This window comes from Drosophila kikkawai, chromosome 3L (genome assembly GCF_030179895.1).
Source record: "Drosophila kikkawai strain 14028-0561.14 chromosome 3L, DkikHiC1v2, whole genome shotgun sequence".
Lineage (NCBI taxonomy): Eukaryota > Metazoa > Arthropoda > Insecta > Diptera > Drosophilidae > Drosophila > Drosophila kikkawai.
This window is the reverse complement of record NC_091730.1, coordinates 17,978,986-18,000,704: the sequence shown is the minus strand read 5'-3', so window position 1 is coordinate 18,000,704 and position 21,719 is coordinate 17,978,986. Positions and strand designations below refer to the sequence as shown.

Genomic DNA, 21,719 nt, shown 5'->3' with positions numbered 1-21,719 from the left:
CTGTGGGCCAGAATGGGGGTGTGTGTGCCAGTGTGTGTATTTTCGCCCTTTCATGCTGACTTGGAACTTCCGGCGTATTTATAATTTATTTCCTTTTCTGCCCAGAGCCCGCCGCCACGCAGCTGCTGCTCCTGCTTCTGATGCTGGCCGGCCAACCCCCGAAAAACTCCAGAGCCCCCCCAAAGTTCTCTGCCCTCTGGCCGCTGTGTATATATGTGGCAGGGTTTCGGCCAGGGCCAATTTATTATCCGCAGTTTAATTGGAAAATTCTGATTTCCATTTTAACGAATTAGCACCTGCGACAAGCGCTCTTAATGAGTTATACGGCAGCTCGCCCGAGATGACGTGCGAAAGCGAAAAAGAGTGTATTAATGTGGCCAAATGTTGCAGCTCTGGGGTTACCCTTTAGGAGACTTCCGGCGGTGGAAAGTATGCTATGAAAAAAAAGTTTTAGGTCCTGCAATATTGCCATTTTGAACTGAAGGTCCTTTATCTAGTTAAGTAAATAATTTAGGCTGTTGTAAATGTTTATAAATATATTTCAACTTGTATTTAAAGCTTCCTACAAGTTTTGTTTATTTATTTTAAATTGGTACAACTATTTTTAGCAAGTTCTTGATATTTTCATATTACTTTCTTTATAAAATATCCATCCTTTTTCCCTTTCGAGTATACCCTTGATACTCCCTCTCATTCATACTTACTGCCCAAAGCTTTGGGTCTGTAAATTACATTTTTCGGGCTACTGCAGGCCACACGCAAACATATAAATTGCAAGATTTATATGACAAATTTTATTTAATGCATTTTTATGTGCCCTGTTTGTGTCTGTGTGTCCCTCAGTGCGGCCTGAAAAGGACCCGAAGGACCAACGCTGCTCTTGGTCCTGTTTTATCCAGCGGCCTGAGCCCGTATTTATTTTTCCCATTGCGGCCAGCTTTTTGTTGACCGCACGAGGCTTAAGCCTTTGGCCTTTTTTAAACGCTTTGCAATGTGAAAAATCCTAAAAAATAAAAACACCAAGACCCAAGGTGGAAGCAAACACAGGCACACACAAAATTATGGCAGCGAAAAAGCGGTCGTAAAGCGATTTATGTATTTACAATTAAATTTTGAGGAGAGGTAAGCTTCGATGGCAACTCAATGCAGTTCTGCATAAAGAGGATACGGGCAGGAGGAGCACAACTCGTTACCCAGAAAGGACCTGCAAAATGAATGGAAAGGGGGCGCAAATCGGATTTCCGGAGTTTACTGCATTGTGATGGAGTTGCCAGGACAAAGTCGCAAATAGAGAGAACGGAGGGGAGTTTGCCTAACTCGGGCGACTCCTCCCTCCTGCCTCCTCCCTTCGATGTAATTATTATTGCCGGATTCCAGTTTTCCGGTTCTGGTGCTGCTGGTATTCCTGGTTCTGGGTGTTTGTGTTCTTGTTATTGTTTTCAAACCGGCGTGTATTTGCCCTTGTTCTGGCCCTTGTTTTATTTGCTGCCCAATACACGGAGGCAACATTTAGTTTCAATTAAAACATTTCAATTTTGCGGTTGAAAAGAACACACACAGGAGCACACACACACACTCGTGGATCGAATAAAAACTCAAACAAGGAGAAATGCAAAAAAACAAGAGCGAGAAAAAATATATACAACACGACGAATAACCCCAAATTAGTTAGCATGTAATAATTTGACACTTGCACTTTAGAGAACGGGGGGTTGAAAAAATAAAAATAAAAATAAATAGGGAGGAAGTCAGAAAATCCCCCATGAAATGCAGCCAAATGGAAATGAAAATATACGCAAAAAATGTTGACAGCAATTTAATTAAAAATCTAAAAAATGTCAACGGGCATGTCATCAAAGCATTTCAATTAGCACCCGCATGATTCTGTTTCTATATGTAACTTTCATAATTGTATGTACTATATCTCCTGGGGAATAATTAAAACTGTTTAATTTTAAATAAATATGTAAACGCAGACTAATTTTCTATTAATTTATAATGTGGAAGAGACATTAAACTGTAGGTATTTGAGTCATTTTTAGAAGAGATATTTACTTTATATTTTCCATAAGAAATTTATATCTTTAAATATACATTCTCGAGTTATCAAAGTCTTAGCTTCATCCAGGTATTCAACAATTTCCCTGCCTTCATTTTCACTTCTAATTTCGGGAAAACTATAGCACCGGCAAATAACTTTTCCTATGTTAACCGCTTCAAGCTTTCTGCATTCGAAACTTGACGAAACATAGACACAATGCTCAACTTTGATTGCTTCGAGTGTGTGGGTGTGGGGACACAACCCTGGGCTTATCTCTCCGATTCAGTCGCCAAGAGTTTTTGAGACACAGACAACTCCTTCTGCACTCATCAACAATGTCTCAAACAGATTTCTGATACTTGACCCTAGACTGCGAAGCACAGAGAGAAATAATAAAGAAATTTTTAAGAGTCAAGGTTAAAAGACCAAACAAGATACCATATTTTACAGATAAATTGATTAGAGATTAATTATATTTATTTTTAGCCTTACAATTTTCAGTTCGTTGTAGTTTTCTTTAAGTAATTATTCAGAAATCTTTATTTTTCTTTTACAAAAAGCTGCTTATAAACATGACTTTAACTTAGAATTACATATTAAAAATTTCTAAATTTAAACCCAGATAGATTCATATTTAAACAAGTTCTTTACTTCCTTCAATAAATCTAAAATTATAAAACCTTAACTTTTATATATATTTTCCCGGATTTTCCCATCTAACATCTACATTTCTTATATTTTCCAATAAACCGTTGTATTCATATACCAAATGAAGAGGCTTTAAGCCTCATCCAATCATGACATTTTTCTGTGTGCATCCATCCATCCACAAAGGACCCTTGGGTGCAGCTTCGTTTTGTTACTTTTGTGAGCTCTCGTTATCATTATCACTGAGAGGAGCCAAGTCAAGGCAAGCCAGGGACCAGGGACCAGGGACCAAGACCCAGCGCCATAAAAACAACTAAGCAAACAGTTTGAGTTATGTTTCATACGAACAAAAGGTGACGGGAGGGGGCGGGTGGGTTCATCTATCTTAAGAACTCATTATCTGTGGCAAGTTTTTAAGCAAGTTAACTTTGCTTTGTTGCGCCAACCCTCGACCCTCATGTATTTATTTCGAATCAACTCGCATTCGCTCCGACCAACTTCAACTTCATATCTGAAGCTATCAACACACACATTTCGTCCGGCCCCTCCTTCGTCCTTTTTTAAGGGCTTCGGCAACGGCTGCTCCTTCTCAGCTGCTTACATTGTTTTCCTTTTACCATTGTTGCGTCTCTTTTGGGGATAAGAAAAACCCGCAATTAGAAGCGAGTAGCAAATTTAAGTGGCCACCCTGCCCCCAACCCCTCGCTGCTCTGCACCCTTAACTAGTTGTCGTAAAAATAATTGCCCACTACTTAGCAGTCCGAAATGGCCAGCACTTTCCCATCTCCAATCGGATTTTCTGCCGCTGCTCTTTCGGGACTTATCCTGGGCAAATGAAGCATTATTTTTGGGGTAGTTAAGGTGTGAAGTCCTGGCTGGAGAGAGCTTACCTCACAGGAAAACTTTTGATATTAAAGCTTAAAGATATAGCAAGAATCTATTTTTAAATACTAAGAATAGATTTCTGTACAGGACTGCCCTGAAAGGATTTCTATGTTTCACAGTTCCTTTCTGGCCTGTCATGTCTTCTCTCCACTTCCCCTCCATAGTTTTCCCACACATTTGTTTACCAATTTGATCGAACAACTCTCGCATCATCGACTAGTTATTACGCCCGCAGGGATAACGAGCGTCTCGAACCCAAAGGTGGTTACCTCAGTCCTGCCTTTGGCTTTATAAATAAGAATGCCATCGCAGCAGAAAACGGAAGGCTGTGGAACCCTTCTGGCTGGTTGGTTTTCGGAGGAGAAGGCGGAGTAGGATTTTCGGGGCTGGAGTTCACAACCTTTTGAGCCCGTCCGAGCATTTGGATGGGTCGTAGTTCATTTCGCTCTCTTTGCCTTTCCGCTTTCCGCCAGTGAACTCAAACACTTTGGCCCCTTGGCCATGGAGCACAGATCTGGGGGAAGACAATGGTTCCACAATTTGCAGAAAAGTCGCATGTAATAAAAGTGCTGGCTGCTGCTGCTGCTGGTGCTGCTGCTGCAACCGAATCGTATCTGTAAGATACACAGGGCCGGGATACAGCGACTGCGAGTGGGGACTACCAGCATTTATATTGTATTTACCTACTTGTTTTTTATTATCTACAAATGCTCTTAGCCACCTTGCAGACCCAGTCCCACCCGCTGTTCGTATCTAGTTCTATACGCTCAGCGAAGCTGAAAAAACAAGTCGAGCGTCGCCTGCACTGCGCTCGGGGTATAAATATTTATCTTTTTTCTACTCCTTACACAAGTCCTCCTCCTGTCTTTCCATTTCTATTTTTCTACGATTTTTGTTTCAGTTTTTTTTTTTTTGTATTTTTTGTTCATAGCTCGCTCTTTGTTTTAAGGCAATCGGAATAGGAATAGGAATCGGAATCGAAAACAAAATCGCTGGCAGCTGAGAGGCCCTAGGAAGGGGGTGAAAATATTGTCTATTGATTGATTGTTTGTTCTACTGCACGGTGCGCATTATTAGATACAATTTATTGTGCAGCTATGTGGAATGGCAGGCGCTGCCTCGGATTATTGTTTATTTTATGACACGTGCCACAGCCGAGCTCTCCACCTCGCTCAAGCCCCAAGAACATCCTTGCTAGGGAGTGCCTGGAGTCCTGACACGCGCTGAGGCCTAAGCCTTTTGCTAATAATGCCAATAACGAAGACGGACTTCGCGGAGAGACAACAACAAGCCGAAGTTTGACCATCGACATGGTCTCATATATTATTACAAGAAATAAAAATAAATCGGAGAATCGAAGACTTGGTTACCTGGAAATTTGGAAATTTATAAACCTTTAAGACAGAGTTTTTTATATTAAAAGGTATACATCAATCTTCCAAGTACTTAAATTTATTAATTTATTTTATTTTAAGCTAACTCTCCCTCGAATCAATATACCCCATATCCTTATAATACATAAAACAATATTAGCTATATTTTCTTTAGACAAATTCCCCATGCAACTGAGCAGAAGGCAAGCGGCAGGAACTTCACCCTCTTGGACTCAGGACTGTGACCAGTTCTCAATGCTTTCCTTTTTCTTTATATTTTACCCATAAAACCCTCAGCCCAGATCTCGCAATCTCTTCATCATTTTCAATCTCTATCTCTGTGCTATGCAAATAAAAGAAAAAAAAAAAAACAGAGTCCAAGAGCAAAGACGTTGGTACTTGTGGTTGTTGTTGTGTGTGACAAAGACCAAAAGTTGCCTGGGCTTCAACAGTTGGCATAAGTCCGGGTGACTGTGACTGCGAGTCCTTGTGCGGCATGTGTGGAAGGCAGCAGGAGCAGCAGCAGCTGTACAAGTGGTTTTCCAAATCGTCTTCATCCACTCCCACCGCCCGCCCTTCCTTTGTTGCCAACGTCAGTTAGTTTAGTTACTTAATTGAATAGTTTGTTTTTGACATAATCTTTATGGGTCCTTTGTTTTTAATACCCATCCACGCAGCCAGCCCACCCACAAGAATGGCCAGAATGTGGCAGCAGCACCAAATGCATGGAATAGTACATACCCCAGAGGAACCTGGCCAACTCAGGGAAATATAGAGAAGTCACACGAGGGCTGACACATAGTTAGACATAAAGGAAGTTGATTACAATCAGAAGGGAAAACGAAGGTGGCCCTGTAAGTTGAGTTTGAATATCTAAGAAATAATCTATAAAAGTAACTACCAAAAACTCTATCCAAAATAAAGGAAACTTTAATATTATTTTAAAAATATTAAATAACAAAGTCTAGACACCCAAAGACTCTCTGTTTTAATTGCTCATGTTCTGTTATCTTAACAACTCTTCGCTCCAACCTCTGCCTCACCTTAGACCCCATCTCCTCCTGACCAAAGTCCAGACTCAGGCCAGTCATCGCCATCGTCATCACCCTGCTGATGATGACCGGCACAAAAATCTTAGCCCACATGGACGAATGCGTCCATAGAAAAGGCATTTGAAGCCTTCACATTGTTAGGATAGCCCGGTTAGTCAATGAGGTCAGAGAACAAAAGGTCCTGGCCGACCCTTCGAAGGCAGGGCCTATATATCCTTAGCCTTTGAACTAAAACTGAAAGCAGCAAATTACAGTTACTGGGGCTTCATCATCTGGGCCCGATCATCGCCATCCGAGCAGCCTCATCATCATCCCGAGGCCCCTTGTTCGGGGTGTGTGTGTGTGTGCTCTTGGCACTTTAGGCGCCGTCGATGGCAGCTTATTGAGTGGCTTGTAATGTGTTGATGAGAACTGAAGGCGGAGGAGAGTGGCGGGTGGAGTGCGGAGTCCTTGGGTCTCAGGACGCAGGATGCCTCCGTTATTGTTTTATTGTATGGCCACTGCCACTGCCACTCCGATGCCGAGGCCGTTGCTGCTGCTGTCGAGTCTATTGAAACTATGCCCTGTGTGTGTTCCTGGTTAATTAATTTCTGAACTGACCAACAAAGGACTCCCGCCAGGAGCCAGGACTTTGGTCTCATTCCTGCCACGATTAGGACAGAGACTGATGAAGTGGCGCTTTCAAGGGCTTACACGCAGCTTAGCTGCTCATCTCCGACTCCAATTTAGTTACAAATTGCCCGGATAAGGTAAACAATCGTTGCCGCTTTCCCTCATATTTAATCAAGCTCGTGGCGCGGGCCCAAGGATCCTGGCCCCGATCCTGGGAAATTAGTAAGGTTTCCCCTTCATTTGATTTTATTTCTTGGGCCCCGCGCGTATTGAGTTGCTTCTGACCCGGGGCCATGGGTTTTTATACGCTTCTTGGATACCTTTTTTTTCCATCTTCTTTGAACAAAGCAAACACCGAAGGGTGAAGAAGCCGGAGCAGGAGCAGCAGCAGCAGCAGCAGCAGGCTGGGGTCCGGCACAAAAGCGCATAAAGTCCAATAAAAAGTGTGCAACAAGGGAGGGCAACAAGAACTATCTTTTCTATAGCCGGCAACTCTCGTTATCTGTTTTTGGGCCTCCCGCTCCTGCTTCTATCTAGCTCCTGCTCCTGCTCCTGCCTTTCGTTTTTGCCGCTGCACTACTAATCCAGGCCATGAGCTCTGTCCATGAACAGAGCACGATGCAGAGGGACAGAGAGGAAGAGCGGCAGCTGGGCAGGACCTGGCATCCTTGTTTGCTTTTGGCTTGTTACATTTTGATTAAAAAACGCCCACGCGCATAAGTCGAGCAGGGACACCGACGGGGCAGATTGATAGAGCCGGAAAAAGCGGAGAGCCAGACACTTTCATACACCCGTAAACTGTCTAGCAATCGAGTCAAATGTTTGACCCACCAACCCGCCCCGAAAAAAGAAAAAGATAAAACAAAAAATCGGAAAAACAAAGGGAAAATGTCACAATAGTGCAGCCAATGACAAAAAAGAAATGTTAAGTTCGCAAGGGGGGGCGGCAGTTTGAAGTTTTAATTGAACATTTATCAAGTCAATTGGCTATATGTTTCTCACACATGTCCTGGGGGGAGAGAGAGTAGAGACTCTTCCAGTGTCTTACATCTAACTCTGTCTCCAAAATAGACGTCTTTTCAGGACAGCAATTAAAGGAGATCAAGAAACTGATGTAGGACATGACAATTGAAGAGAATCAGGTGTTCAGATTGGATTCAAGAAGTAGGAAATGTGGTATTTGAGATGTAAATGAAAAATAAAAGCAAAATTCCAAGTCCATTCCCCTAAAGAAGTAAAGTAAATTTCTTCCCTTCTAACAACATGTTTTATAATAATATGATATATGACAATTCCAAAAATCAACCCTCAACCGATCATTCAATTAATAAATGTTCTTCTAATTCATTAAAGTCTTTCTTCTGTTTCCCCTAACTTCTCCCAAATTACAATTCACATAAATATTTAACTAAATAAGAAACAATTCCATAAATCTTACTTAGAGAACTCTTCAAAGTTCTTTTCCATCTTTTCCCAGCGCTTCATGTTTCTGTTTTGGTGGTTTTCAACATGTTCCCAATTCCAGCAAATACCAAATATGACTGAAATCCCTGACAGCCATACCAATCCAAAGCCAAACAAAAGATTTATCAAGTTTTTCTTGGCCAGAGATTTTGCTCTCATTTCGGAGAACAGAACTGATTTTTTGGCCAGTCTCTGCGACTGAATGTGTGTGTGTGTGCTCAGTGACTTTTGAGACGGAGCACGAAATCCGGCTCAGCCCCGAAACCACTAAAGTTGGGCGCCCAATAACTGTGATTGTGTTAATTTAAATGTCAGTCAAGTAATATTTTCGCACACACACACACACACAGAGAGCTAGCGGACGATGGGATCACTGGCCAGGACCTCACCCCACACGGGGTCGGTACATTTGGTACGTGCCTTTTGTGCATTGTGCGGCGGGACGTAGGCGTGGCCGGGGCTAAAAGCGGATAATCTACCGAAAAAAAAATACATTTTAAAATTCCTAGCAGGTTCAAAGGAAGTGAAAATGTGTTACTTGTTTGTGAAGCGAGAGGGGGAGGGTATAACTACCACCTCCCACCTAAAGTTAAGCTAAGCAGGGGCAAACGCATGTGCAAACGCATGAAATTTCATTGCTTGATTGTCCCACAGACTGTGTATCTCTGTGTGGCTACATAATTTTGCGCTTGAATTCATCTCTGAGCCGTGCCACACTTAGTGGAGCAGGAGGAGGAGGACGAGCAGGAGGAACAGAGGGGTAAAGTGGAGGCACCTTAATCTCGAGGGACCTGGGGAAGCGGACCAGCGCGCCGCCGCTTCCACCGCAGCCTGCATTCGTTAGTAAAAGCAAATAGTAGGGATTCATCTGAGGCCTAGGGGGGTAGATCTAGGCCACCCTATATCCCAGGTTCTTGCACTTTCAATATTTTCAAAATATATTATAAAATATTATTTTGTTTACTTGGCTAGGGGATTTAGGGCTTAAAAGTGTTCATAAATAGGTCATAAAAATATAAACAAGATCCACAGAAATAAACAACAAATAGTACAAGTTGATCGCAGTCAAGTGAAGTGAAGTGTTTATTGATACAAAGGGTTCAGGAAATTCTCAATAATTCCTTTTCATTGATTAAATAATTGTTAAAAAGCGGTATCACCTAGGCCTCAACAACAAAAAACCTTCAAATAATTTCCCGCACTTCACATTGTTGAGGGCAATTGTAGGACAACAGCAGCGGAGTGGCAAAATACAGTTGAGGGTGGATGGGCTCTCGGCTCATATCCCGGAGGAGCGTACCCGGAACTCCAGGCGGACGGTGGCGTATGCGTGATTTTTATACCCTTGCAGGGTATTATAATTTCAGTCAGAAGTTTGCAACGCAGTGAAGGAGACATTTCCGACCCTATAAAGTATATATATTCTTGATCAGCATCAACAGCCGAGTCGATCTAGCCATGTCCGTCTGTCCGTCTGTCTGTCTGTCCGTCTGTCCGTCTGTCTGTCTGTCCGTCTGTCCGTCTGTCTGTCTGTCTGTTTCTACGCAAACTAGTCCCTCAGTTTTAAAGCTATCTGAATGAAACTTTGCATATAGTCTTCTATATGCTCTCACTGCTATATATGTCGGAACGGGCCGGATCGGACGACTATATCATATAGCTGCCATACAAATGTTCGATATATTTTTCGAAAAAAAATTATACCTTTGCTGTTTTTCAACATTTTTGCACCATTTTTTAGATATGGCCGTTTTATATTATTTCAGAATTTTGGTAAAAATTTTATGAAAATCGGACGACTATATGATATAGCTGCCATAGGAACGGTCGAGAAATAAATAGGAAAAAAAATTATAGCTTCGTTGTTTTTCAACGTATGTTTATCTACTCTGAGATATAAGCTTTTTTTATTATTCTAGAATTATGGTATAAATTTCATAAAAATCGGACAACTATATCATATAGCTGCCATATAAACCGATCGGTAGATGTAGAGAAAATGTAAAACTGTAACTGTCAAACTTTAAACATAATAAGTATAGGTAACATGTAATGAAACTCTGTTTTGTGAGTGTTTTCAGCATTTAAATCTATAATATAAACCTCAAAACCAATCTGCAAGGGTATACAAACTTCGGCGTGCCGAAGTTAGCTTCCTTTCTTGTTTTCTTTATATATCTTCTTTTTTTGCGCTACACTCTGCCTGGGCTCTAGCTATGCTAATTCAATTTTGTTTGCCTTGTCTACACGCCATGCAATGAGTAGCACAAACAGCGGCAAAAAGATAATGATGGCGATGATGATGTGCTCGCAATTCCCACCCCGGAGCGGCTGTCCTGCCACGTGTCCTGGCCCCAGACCGGGTCACGTGCTCTGGGTTCGGGTTCCGTGTCGGACGTCCTTCGTTTGGGCATCTGGCGCTCATCATTTTTTTACACACTAATGCATATTTATTTTTAATTAAAAACTTATTAAAAACTAGTTAAGCATCAACTGCAGCATTTTTAATTACGTTCGACAAAAGCTTGAAGCTCGGACCGCCCAGGCACCTCGCTGGGCGGGGTCGGCGCTTTCCCTTGGCATTCTCATCAATGCAAAAGACGTTTGCATAAAGCTCTTTAAATGAAGCGCCCTACGAAGAAGCCTCAACCCTCCGGAACTCTTACCCTTTGACGCCGATCAGCACAGTGGAATGAGGCGTTATGCCCAGGAAATTAAAAGACACAAATGAATGGACATTTGGATGTTTTAGTGGGCTTAACAGAAAAGTAATGCGTAGTTATATTCATTGACTGGAAACATAAATAAGATTTTTAGACATTTTACTTAAATATTTTTATAAATCGAAAAGAAAGATATAGCTTTTGCTTTAAAATAAGAAAAATTCCATACTGATTAGACCCTGAAAAACCCCTTGATGAATGTGAAGAGACCCCTGCCTGATCTGTGCTACATAAAGGTCTTTGCTTAGAATCACTCAACCGAACTTTCACTCTCCTCCGCTAAAGGACACAAAAAAGTGCGTTCCTCTAGTTCTAGTTTCCATGGAGAGCCGCTGCCCCAGTCTTTGGTAGTCGCATTTCTGCGGCTTTCCCAAACTTTTGTCCACTGTGACCCGCGGGTGCTGGGCTGACCCTATTGACTCATCGTTGATGGCTCGTCCGGAGGCTGTGCTGCTCCCCGTCTCCGTTTTTTCCGGCTGCATAGATTTCAATGGTTCAACATTTGCCTTGCGTTGCGTCATCGGTGGCTCCTCTGCCCCCCCCGATACCCTCCTGCCCATTACATTACCCTCTGGCGAACCAAATTTGCATTGCTGATATTGAAAGTTTTTTGTAACTGGCCGCAGTATTCTCTGCAAACTCTCCTCCCCTCCCTCGACGCGCCTCGCATCCTGCCATCCTTTTTGTTGTCTATGATTTATGTTGGTTCGTTGTGTGGGCGTGGCACGTCTGCATGCTCTGCGGTTGCGTTTTTAAGGCTGACGAGCAGCATCCCCGCCGATACCACCGGACGGACGACCCGATCCCTTTGCAATTGGAATTCAAAGTCCTTTTTGGTTTGGCAATTTTGTAAGCGAAATTGCCGCTGTCTCGTTTTTCTGCGTTTTCATTTTCATCGCTCGCCTCGCATCACATCGCTCCTTCGTTTTTTTTTTTCTATTTCTGCTGCGCAGTTATTAGAAGAAAATGTTTTCCACTTTTTCCCCAAAGTCCTCAGTTTCAGTCCCAGGACCCGGGGTCACAGTTGGCCAGGGTTTTTCCCTGTGTGTGATGAGGGTCCTTCCTCCGCACAGGCTTCTTCCAATTTTCGCTGGCGCTCTTTTTTGTGCGAAGGGTTAACAGGGTTGACATCTTGCGCTGGGAATTCCGGTTTCCGCTGCAGTTTTCTTTGAACCGACGCGTATTTCCCACTCTTTGGCCTCTTGTTGCATTTTTTTGGTCACTATTCCGGGCCAGCTTTTTGGGCATATTGCAATCAGAGATGGTCACGGATCTTTTACTGGGAGGGAAAAATATATACACAAAAGTAAGCCCAAGCCAAGGGGGTTTTTTAAATAATTTAGAAAAAGAAATAACAGGGAATATAGGAAAGAAATTCTAAATTTAATTTATAAATAACATATATTAAACTTTAAAATAATCATTAATGTGTTGTGTACATTTTATATTATTTTTTAAAAAGAAATATAAGCTAAGATGCCAATTATATCTCTCTTTAATCCACACGTTTAAAATTCTAATAATAATTATAATGGAAATCTCAGTAAGTTATCTTAATTTATAGATTACTATAGTGAACCGTAAGTCTTAACTTTCTATGCAGATATTCTTCATTTATATATTTTCTAATCATTAAAATATTTATTTTATTTACTCAACCCTTTGATTGATAAATTCAATAAAATTCTTCAGTTGTTTCCAATAACAATCCCGAAATTTGTATAGCATTCAAAAGGCCATAGTATTCAATCATTTGAGCATTAGAAAATACTTGGATTGTGGCCACAATTTATCTATTAATCCCCCCCCTTGTATGGCTCATAATAATCTGCGATGCCTTTTTCTCTCTTTTTGTCCGGCCTAATTCCATTTGTCAGAGCTATAATATTTATGTATCTGGCAATTCAAATGGCCATAAATCAAGCACTTAAGGCCCCCGTCCCAACCAGAAACCTCGACCCTCCTCCGACCACCCCTCGATATACCACAAAATATTTGGGACTTTTCGAATTATTCAGTTTCTTCAATTGAACCCTGAATACGTTGAATATTATTGTTGAAAAGTATAATGCTCGAATCGGACCTTGGCATATTTCGCTTGGCCATTTCAGCTGCATAAGCATGGCATGTCTATATGCTTATGGCTTGTACTATATATACTTTTGATGCCACTTGCTGATTTCACAGTTGAAGTGCTGCTGGAAAGCTGCCTGGAAATTAAATGGCAAAGTCAGAGGCGAAGGGCCAACAGCAAAGTTTCGCCGGCACTTGCTCGAATATTTTGGCCAGCAAACAGCTGACTCTGACTGCCGTTTGGTCCACTTTTTCTTGCTATATATTTTCGTTATTTTTTTTTTCTTTTTTTGTATATATAATGCGACCTAGCTATAGCTGTAACAGCAACAAAAAGCGAAAGCTCACACACATAACTCGTCCTTCTTTGTCGCTTTCGCACACTTGCCCCGCGGCAGTCCTGCCTCGTCCATGTGTGTGTGTGTGTGTCCTGTCTGTCTGTCGGGTTATAAAAAGGTTTGTGCTACATTTACATTATGGCGCTCCAGCGACAATAACAAAAACAAACGGCATAATCTACAAGAATAATTGAAGAGCGCATCCTCAAGTGGGGGATACTTGTATACCCTACAAATGTTCATTAAACCAATTTATGTTTAAAAAGATTAGAGGATTACAAGGGGAGGGAGATCTAGATAGGGCTGCCTGGATGGGTAGATGGATATTAACGTAAGTAAGTGTATAATAATAGGTGACTTTTACCTAGATTTTTATTAAATATTTATAATACTTCCTGTAAAACTAAGAACCTTAAATATATATTGAAGAGCTTTGTACACATAGCTGGGTTTTTATATCATTTAAAATATTTTAAGTAATTTAAATATCTATCTCTGGAATCATGTATACTTATTTATTTATTTTGTATACCATTTCCCTTTTGTTCTTATTAAAATTTCTTATATAAAACACGCTTCATTAGCTGATATACCCTGAATTACGGGCAGAGTGGCAAACAACAAATAGTCGCCTTTGGCTTGGCAGTCATCTCGGCTCAGTGTGGTGCACACACCCTTCACACCTTGGCATGCCCTTTGCCCCGCTGCCACTCCTCCTACTCCCCCTTTCTGGCCCCCTTTTTTTTTGGCGGGCATTACAAAACTTTTGCCTCGTTTCGGTGTGCGACTGTGCGAGTGCGGTTGTGTGTGCGAGGAGGAGTGTGCTTGTGGCAGGCTCAGGGATCGCAGACATACATAATTGAATGCTTGAAAAAGGCAGGCCGACAACAGGCAAAAGCAGCAGCAACAACAACAACAACAACAACGACAGGACCTCCTAACATCCTGGCCATGTGTCTGGCTGGGCTTTGGCCTCCATTTTGAGGCCTTCTCGCCAGCTACTGCTTCTGCTTCAGCTGCGGTGGTGGTGGTGGTGCATTGCTTTGGGCCAAAACAAGGAATGTTACAATTATGTTCTCTTCACACTTTTCAGCAATTTATGTTTGGTATGTGAATCGGCCCTTTTTCCCGCTCCGTCGCTTAGCCACAGCTTGACACTTGAAAACGGGGCCCCACAATAATAATAATAATAATAAGGACACAACAACAATGGGCCCATGCTTAGTTGGCCTTCTTTGGGCTGCGAACTCTCGTTGGACGGTCTACGGACTGTGGCCTTTCGGGCCGTTTGCAATTATATTTTTCCCTCTGGTTAGTTATTGTATTTATGTCGCTTAAAAAACCTTGCAACTTTTGGCCATGATTTATGCCTTTGGAATTGGATTTTCTTCTCTCTCTCCCCGCCTAAGCTTCGCTTCCCACACCCACACAGTTCGCTCCCTTTTGTTTCTGGGCCCTTCTTTTGGGCGCAATTCTCTTGGCCCGGTCGGCCTCATTTTCCTTTTTGCGGGGGTTCCCTCGCATTCAGCCTGCGTCAACAATAATTCATGACAGGAACACAAGTGGCAACAGTTTGTCAGCGGGGCGTGTGCAGCTTTAAGCCAGAATCGCTAGTTGGCATGGCCTTTAAAATGCCACCCGAAGCCAAAATCAAAATGTCTGTCACATGGAATCACGGCAATGTTGCTTCAAAATGGTAAGAAAAGTGTGTGGATGCAACTGAATACTGAGAAAAATAAGAAGGAATTTAAAATATGAAATTAAGATGACATTTTATAAAAACAGCACACTCCTTGTAATGAGTTTTCAAGTATTCAAGTCTAGTCTTTATAATAAATTCAAAATATTCAAAAGAAAATCTGAAAATTTAACCATTATCCTCCGTTTGCAACTATTTTTCTAATCTTAAGATCACCGACAGCTTTGTCGACTGGTTCCATCTGTCCTGAAACTGGCCTTGCCTCATTCCACCCAAACTTCTGGTGGACATGGTCAATGAGGATATCGTGGCAGGCACTGCCCTCACAGCTAGAGTAGTATGAAGTGGAACTACAATACACAAACCATTAGTAAGGACCCTCTGCTGCTTAGCTTAGAGATGTCTTTTTTAACCCCAACTCTTCCCTATCATGCTTACGTTACGTTATATCAATGCCTCTGGCCTACGTTACGTATACGCATCAGCTGCCCCCATTTTGGAGGGAGGTGAATCACAGGGAGGGGAGGAAGGCGTGACTAAGTGAGGGCTAGCTGCTTCGCTGATGCTCGCCCGACTGCACTGAAACACACAATGGAGTTATTCCAACGGAAAAACACATGCACTTCCGCCGATGTTGACAACCCGATGGCGGGCTCAACTGGAGGGGTTTGGAAGGTAAACGAAGGAGGGCCGGAATCCGAGGTGCACCTATAGCCGGGGGAGACGAGAGAGATGCTGGAGGCTTCAACAGAAAAGGCATCGTGATGAGATGGAGAGGAGGAAGGTGACGCAGCACCTACAGGCAGCCAGTAATTGAAGCATATGGAGTTGAGCCCCAGGAAAAATAATTTAATATTGCAAGCAGTTGAAGAGATTTGTTTTAAACAAAAGTTACTGAAATTCTGACATTTTTGAAAGTAAAATTAATATTTCTATGCTTAGTTTATACATTAAAGATACTAATGCTATTTCGTTTTGATTTCCCATCTTCAATCTTGGTGTTTATTTATTTGGCTTTGTTAATGATCTTCCATTTTAGATATAGTCCTGTAATTTCCGTTTTGATCTTCCAATTTAGAGCTTCCCTGCTATCTGAGATCCTTGAGCCGCGGTTTTTAAATGGCCACCATTAAGGATAATTATTGTTTTGAGCTGCAGCTCATTAGAGGGTCGCCTCGACCTCAACTATCACACTTCCTAGAGCCACCACTAGCTCCCACTCTCAGCCAACCGGAACCGCCCCCTTTTTACGTTCCCTATATAGAGCGTGGCAACCTTCCAACCTTCCCAGGGCAAGGCAACTCGTAAAATGCAAATAATGCAACCAGCATCGGGAGCAAGGAGCAGGAAGTGAAAAAGGGGTATTTTTTAGGGGGCTGGGATTTGGGTATGGAAAATTCGGGTCGCCCAGACTATCGCAAACGATGCTAACTGACGACGGCAACTGGCAGTGACTGCCACAGCTTTTCTTTCCCTCCTCCGCCACGCTTCCCCTCCCCTGGATCCAGCCCCCTTTGCTTTTTAGTACTTCTAGTATAACTAGAAGATTTTTCATATTTTCTGGCTGCTGCTGCTGCTGCTGCCGCTCAGCTCCAAAAATGAAACCGAGCATGCAAAACGAGGCGACGAAGATGCAGTCGCCAAAAGCGAAGGGCACAGCACGGCGGAGTGATGTGGAGCGGGGGCCACAGCGAGTGTGAGTGCAGATTAATGGATGTTGATTTTACAAATTCAAATGGCAAAAATATGCAAGCAAGTGTAAGAGATGCTATGCACTGAGAGAAGTGCAGGAAATTTTTGACTATGAAGGAAACATATTAAGTTGCTTGGTGGGAAACAATCTAAGTAACGATATGCCTCCTTACGTAACATTTTCGGTTGACTTTTAGTTTTTAAAACCTTAAAATGTTATAAAATTGAATTTACTCATCTTCTTTTTATATTATCTTAACACTGATTATCCCTTTTCTTTCAGTGTGCATCCCAACTAGGATGCGATATGCTAGTGTGACTGTGACTCCTCGCTTCCCTACCGCTCCACCGACTCCCCTGCTGGAGCATTCAATTCCGATTCCGAATCCGAAGCGAATCCGGGCTCTCAGTGCTCCTCCATCGCAGATCTCTGTGCCGCGCTTGGCATTGTTGTCGCAAATGCGATAACTTAGCTACCAATATGCGTTGACTGCCAGCAGTTGGGGCAGGACAGCGGCGGATCCGGTGGAGTGCCAGAAGGAGTTCCAGGAGGATTTGGAACCGAGAAGGAGTAGCGTATAACTCACTGCACGCGTGAGTGTGGGTGAGCGGCAGCATATGCACGGCTGCATTTGTCAGCGAAGCACAAAAATGAGACAAAGTGACGCAGGCTGGTTGCCGCTCCTCGCTGCTGCTCCTACCAACCGCCAGTGCCGATGCCAATGGCAGTGCCAGTAACTTGAGCATAGAAATAAATGCGCATTTATGGCTGGCAATTCAAAAGTCTTTAAGATTTTCACATTCCATGCATTGTGTGTGTCTGCCAGGGACAGAAGTCGGACGGAGCCAGAGTCATTTTTTTATGCACGATACCCTGGGGAATTTCGAAAGTTAATGGGGTATGATGGTGAGAAGGAAGCTAGCTATACGTTTTGTTATATATAATGGATAAGGTTCGATTTTACAGATAAATTACATAAATTCAAACAAAGCTAATCAAGAATATGTTTAGATTAAAAATCTTTCTAATGGCACTATAAAAATAAAACAAAATTAAAGTACCTTAGAATATTAAGAACCATTCTAGCTGTATTTAAAAAAATTAATATATGTAGGATACCTAATGTTCGATCCTTTTTATATCCTCCCAGTCACCGCCCCCTCTTTTACACCCGCTGGTGCCGCCGCTGCTGGGACTGCGTGCAGTGCACATAAATCGAGATCCGCACCTTCCTTGCCATTGTCAGGACACGAGAGGATGGCTTCCAGTTCCAGTGCCTTGGTGCCTTGGTTGCCTTGGAGTTTGGCGGTCCGCCTTTGGCTTTCTCCCGGCTCAAATGGCTCCTAGCCTGGCTGCTGGGCTGGCGATGGCTCGGCTTGGCTGGGTTAGATAGCGATAGCGATGGCAAGTGGCATGACTATGACTAGGAGCGACATTGTGCGATGTGATAGCGAGGGCGGACCGGGACGGAAAGACGCTTTTATTGTCGTTGTAAATCGTTGCCGTACGTTTCGGCATTAATAAAAGTTAGCAAATAACTCGACATACCGAGATAGAGCAGGGCGCGCGATGGCCGCAAGTGAGGCGGCGGGTTTCGGTTTTCATTTTTATTGTGCTCGTCATCAAGTTGATTGTTGATGACTGCTGCCTCCAGCTGCCGGGCTCTCTCTCTCTCTTCGAGTCCTCTGGGAACATGAGACGGGCTCCCTGGTTCCTGGTTGAGGGTCTTTCACTCCCGGAGGCCGATATGCATGCCGGGCACAAAGAAATTGAGTAATTTGTTGGGTCAGGCGGTCAGCGTTGTGGTTTGCATAGCCAAACAGGTTCGCTTGTCCCCAGGCCTGGGTATTCGTCTCCCATCTCCCCCTTCCCATCTCTGATTGATGGCTGGCAAGGACTTGAAGGACTAGCAGGAAGCCAGGAATAACTGCATTCGAATTGCTGTTGTAGCTGCAGCTGAGCACGGAAGGGGTCTATGGACACGTAGCCAACTTAGATGAGATTCTGCAGTCCTAATCTTTTCAACTCCCTTTCATCGCCGGTCTGCCGAGCTAAACGTTCTGTTAAGTTGCCCATTTCAACCATAATCTGGGCAGTTTCTGGAAGGCAAATGGGAAATTTCAATTACGGAGAGCAAAGAGTTGCACAAAATGGAATCTGTCTATTATTTTGGTAATCCTCTCAAAGGACAAGAGAATTAAGCTTGTTTAGTTTATAATATAAAAGGTATATGCACCCTTAGCAGTAATATTTATACTTTATTCTAATTACAAACTATCACGATCTATCTGATTCCCATTTCCTTGTTTTGATTAAGCAATTATTTCCCCATTTTCCACTCTCCCAATTTCGAATGCTATACTGTTTCGATCAGTTGCTGTCACTGGGTCCTGGCTCTGTGTAACGTGACCCTAGATAAGCCGGCACGCACAGACGCCTTCCGTCAGCAGCCGAAGGACTCTAAATTGCAAACACACAATCTCCTAGGCGAAATGAGAAAACAACGGCGAAAAAGGCAAGGCAAGGAGCCGCCTGGCTCCCAGGTGAAGTCAGCAGCAAATAGATTAGGCAATGAATTGATGCATACCTGCCAGACAACCAGGATGCACGAAGGACACCCGGGGGTGGGCGGATGCCTGGGGGAGACAGAGCCGAGCAGAGCAGCCGAGAGTTGTGATAACCAAAAACCGCAAGAACCGGCAAGAAGTTGCCTCGAGGAGCAAAAGTCACAGCCAGAGCTGCATATTGAGCAGAGCCTGATAAAGGGCTTTGGGCCCCGCCATGAAATTGGTTATTTTAACTCTTGCACTTTTTGTTCGCCTTGGACTTGGACTTGGCTTGGAGCAAGTTTCCTGCGGTAAAGCCAGGTCCATGTAGATATGCAAACGCCACAGGAAAGGTGGCATCACCAGCAGCAGCAGCAGCCGAAGATTAATGGGAAAAGGAACACGACGAATTCGGGAGCGAGAATAACTCGGATCTTTAATGAAGGAAAGCTTAAGCCGGGGCTTCAGTCTCAGCTTTAGCTTCAACTTTTCAAATGGCATCTCGTTAGCGCTCAAGTGATTCAACAGAATGCTTAACATGCCTAATGTCATCTGACACACAGCGCTCAAATTAATAGCCAGCCACTTTTCACCTGACCAACCAACCAACCCCACGGCTGGCTTTACCCCCGGAAAATTCCTACGCACAATGAAAACGTTACGTCGCGTTACGTTTTCCCAGCGACATTGCGATGTTCTTTCGGCTAATCCCCAGCACACACAACAGCAAAAAAAAAAATATATAAAATAGGACGGTAAGGGCGCTCAAGTACGGAGCGTTTATAACAGAGCCTTAACAATTCCACATAATAAATGGCCACGACTCGGTTCAGGAGTGGTTCCTGGTTTCGCCGATTTTATGCGTTTTTCCCTCTATACAGTACTTGGCAATAAAATGTGAAATGCGAATGCCAAATGTAAGCAACTTACACATATGCACTGGGGGAAAATTAGCAAAGATAATTTGGTAATTAAATGTAGTTAAGAATATTTAAAAATAAGAAAAGATTTGATGGATTTTATGCTTAAATTTGAGGAATAATTGTTTTTAAAGAGCTTATTTTATGCGAACTCATGCTAAAATTAATGAATTTAAAATTTAATATGTCTCTAGTACTAAAATAAGAACTAGTTGAAAAGTATCTTTAGGTGCTGGAATTCCTTAAAATCTTGTTAACAGTCAACAGATTTTTAAGTATTTTAAACAACAAACTTCTTTTAGAACGAAAGTAATTTTTTATTTGAATACTAAGCTGTAATAAAATGTATAGTTTTTAGTTTAGTTATACATTTTTACATATTATGGAATAAATAAAAAAAACTCTAGTCAAAGTCATACTTTTAAAGAGAATCTTGATTTTGTTGATCCCAAAACAAATACGTATTTAATTTCTAATTTAAGAATACTCAAAAGTGAGTCTTATAGACTCTTAATTGTATAATTTTTCCCAAAACCTCCAGCACACAAATTTCTCTCAGTGTCCTGCTGCACACACACAGGCATACATACATGTAAAGGAGAGCCGGCCATTATGACTAATGGTTGACATTTAACTTAATCTGCTTAAGATGATTATTGAAAATGAGTGCCACTTATGCCAAATGTTGCGTCATAAATATTCATGCACTCTCCACTCAGAACGAAGAAGTCGTCCAAGGAGTAGGCGTGGCTGCGGAGGCGGCCAGCAATGGGAATGGGATATAAGGCTGTGGGCCAGAGGGGAGTATGTGGAGCACTCGCATTTATAGGAGACGCCGCTGCTAATAGAAAGTCGTCTTTGCAGCGAAAGGCATAAAAACTTGCCAACATGATTTATACATAAACATACGTACACGGATTCCCCCGCACCCGAAAAAGCCAAAGCCAACATAATGCATATGTATGCCTCGTATTTATGTATATTTTTATGCCCTAAAAAAAAAAAAAGAGAATAAATAAAACTCATTTCGAATCTCTCGGTCCACAGTGCGTGCGTGCGTGTGTGGTGGAGTGCGTTGAGTCCAGAATTTGATTTATTGGAATCTGGCATATATTTTACAATTTAGCGGCCATAATTCATTTTGTCGGTTTTGGCGATGCGCTCCCGCTCTTCGAGTGGAGTGGAGCATTAAGATATGCATATGCAGTCCGACACTGATGATATACAATGGGGCTTACACACTCTCAAGAGATCCCCAAATGGGAGCAGGAGGGAGGAATTAACAGGCCGGCAGCGGAGATCCCACAGATTATTGGTATAAGGAATACTTCTAGGATTGGCTTACTAGTGGACGCAAAATTCATTGGGAATTAAAAAGGGGACAGCTTCAAATATGGGATAGAACAGTGGAGCAAATACACATAAAATTCGAACAAATTCTTGCTTTAATATATTTTTTGGCCTACAAATTGTATATTTCATGGGTTCTTTTCATTTTTATAAAGAAAATATTTTGAAAATTAATTGAAATGCGAAAAGTATTCTTCAGCCAAGTACCTGAACACTGCCTATGAGGAGCGTAGCCTTCTAAGAATCTGGTAGCAAAAACCTTTGAAATTGGACATATTTATAGAAATAACTATCTTCTGCAA

General features: G+C 42.5%; 1 long non-coding RNA gene across 1 annotated transcript; it reads left to right on the top strand.

Annotated features, from left to right (window-relative positions):
* The first annotated feature begins 16,763 nt into the window (after nt 1-16,763).
* Nucleotides 16,764-17,724, top strand: LOC138928595 (uncharacterized). The gene is made up of 2 exons (XR_011444999.1): nt 16,764-17,507; nt 17,568-17,724. It is a non-coding gene; the product is annotated as an uncharacterized lncRNA (long non-coding RNA).
* The last annotated feature ends 3,995 nt before the right edge of the window (nt 17,725-21,719 follow it).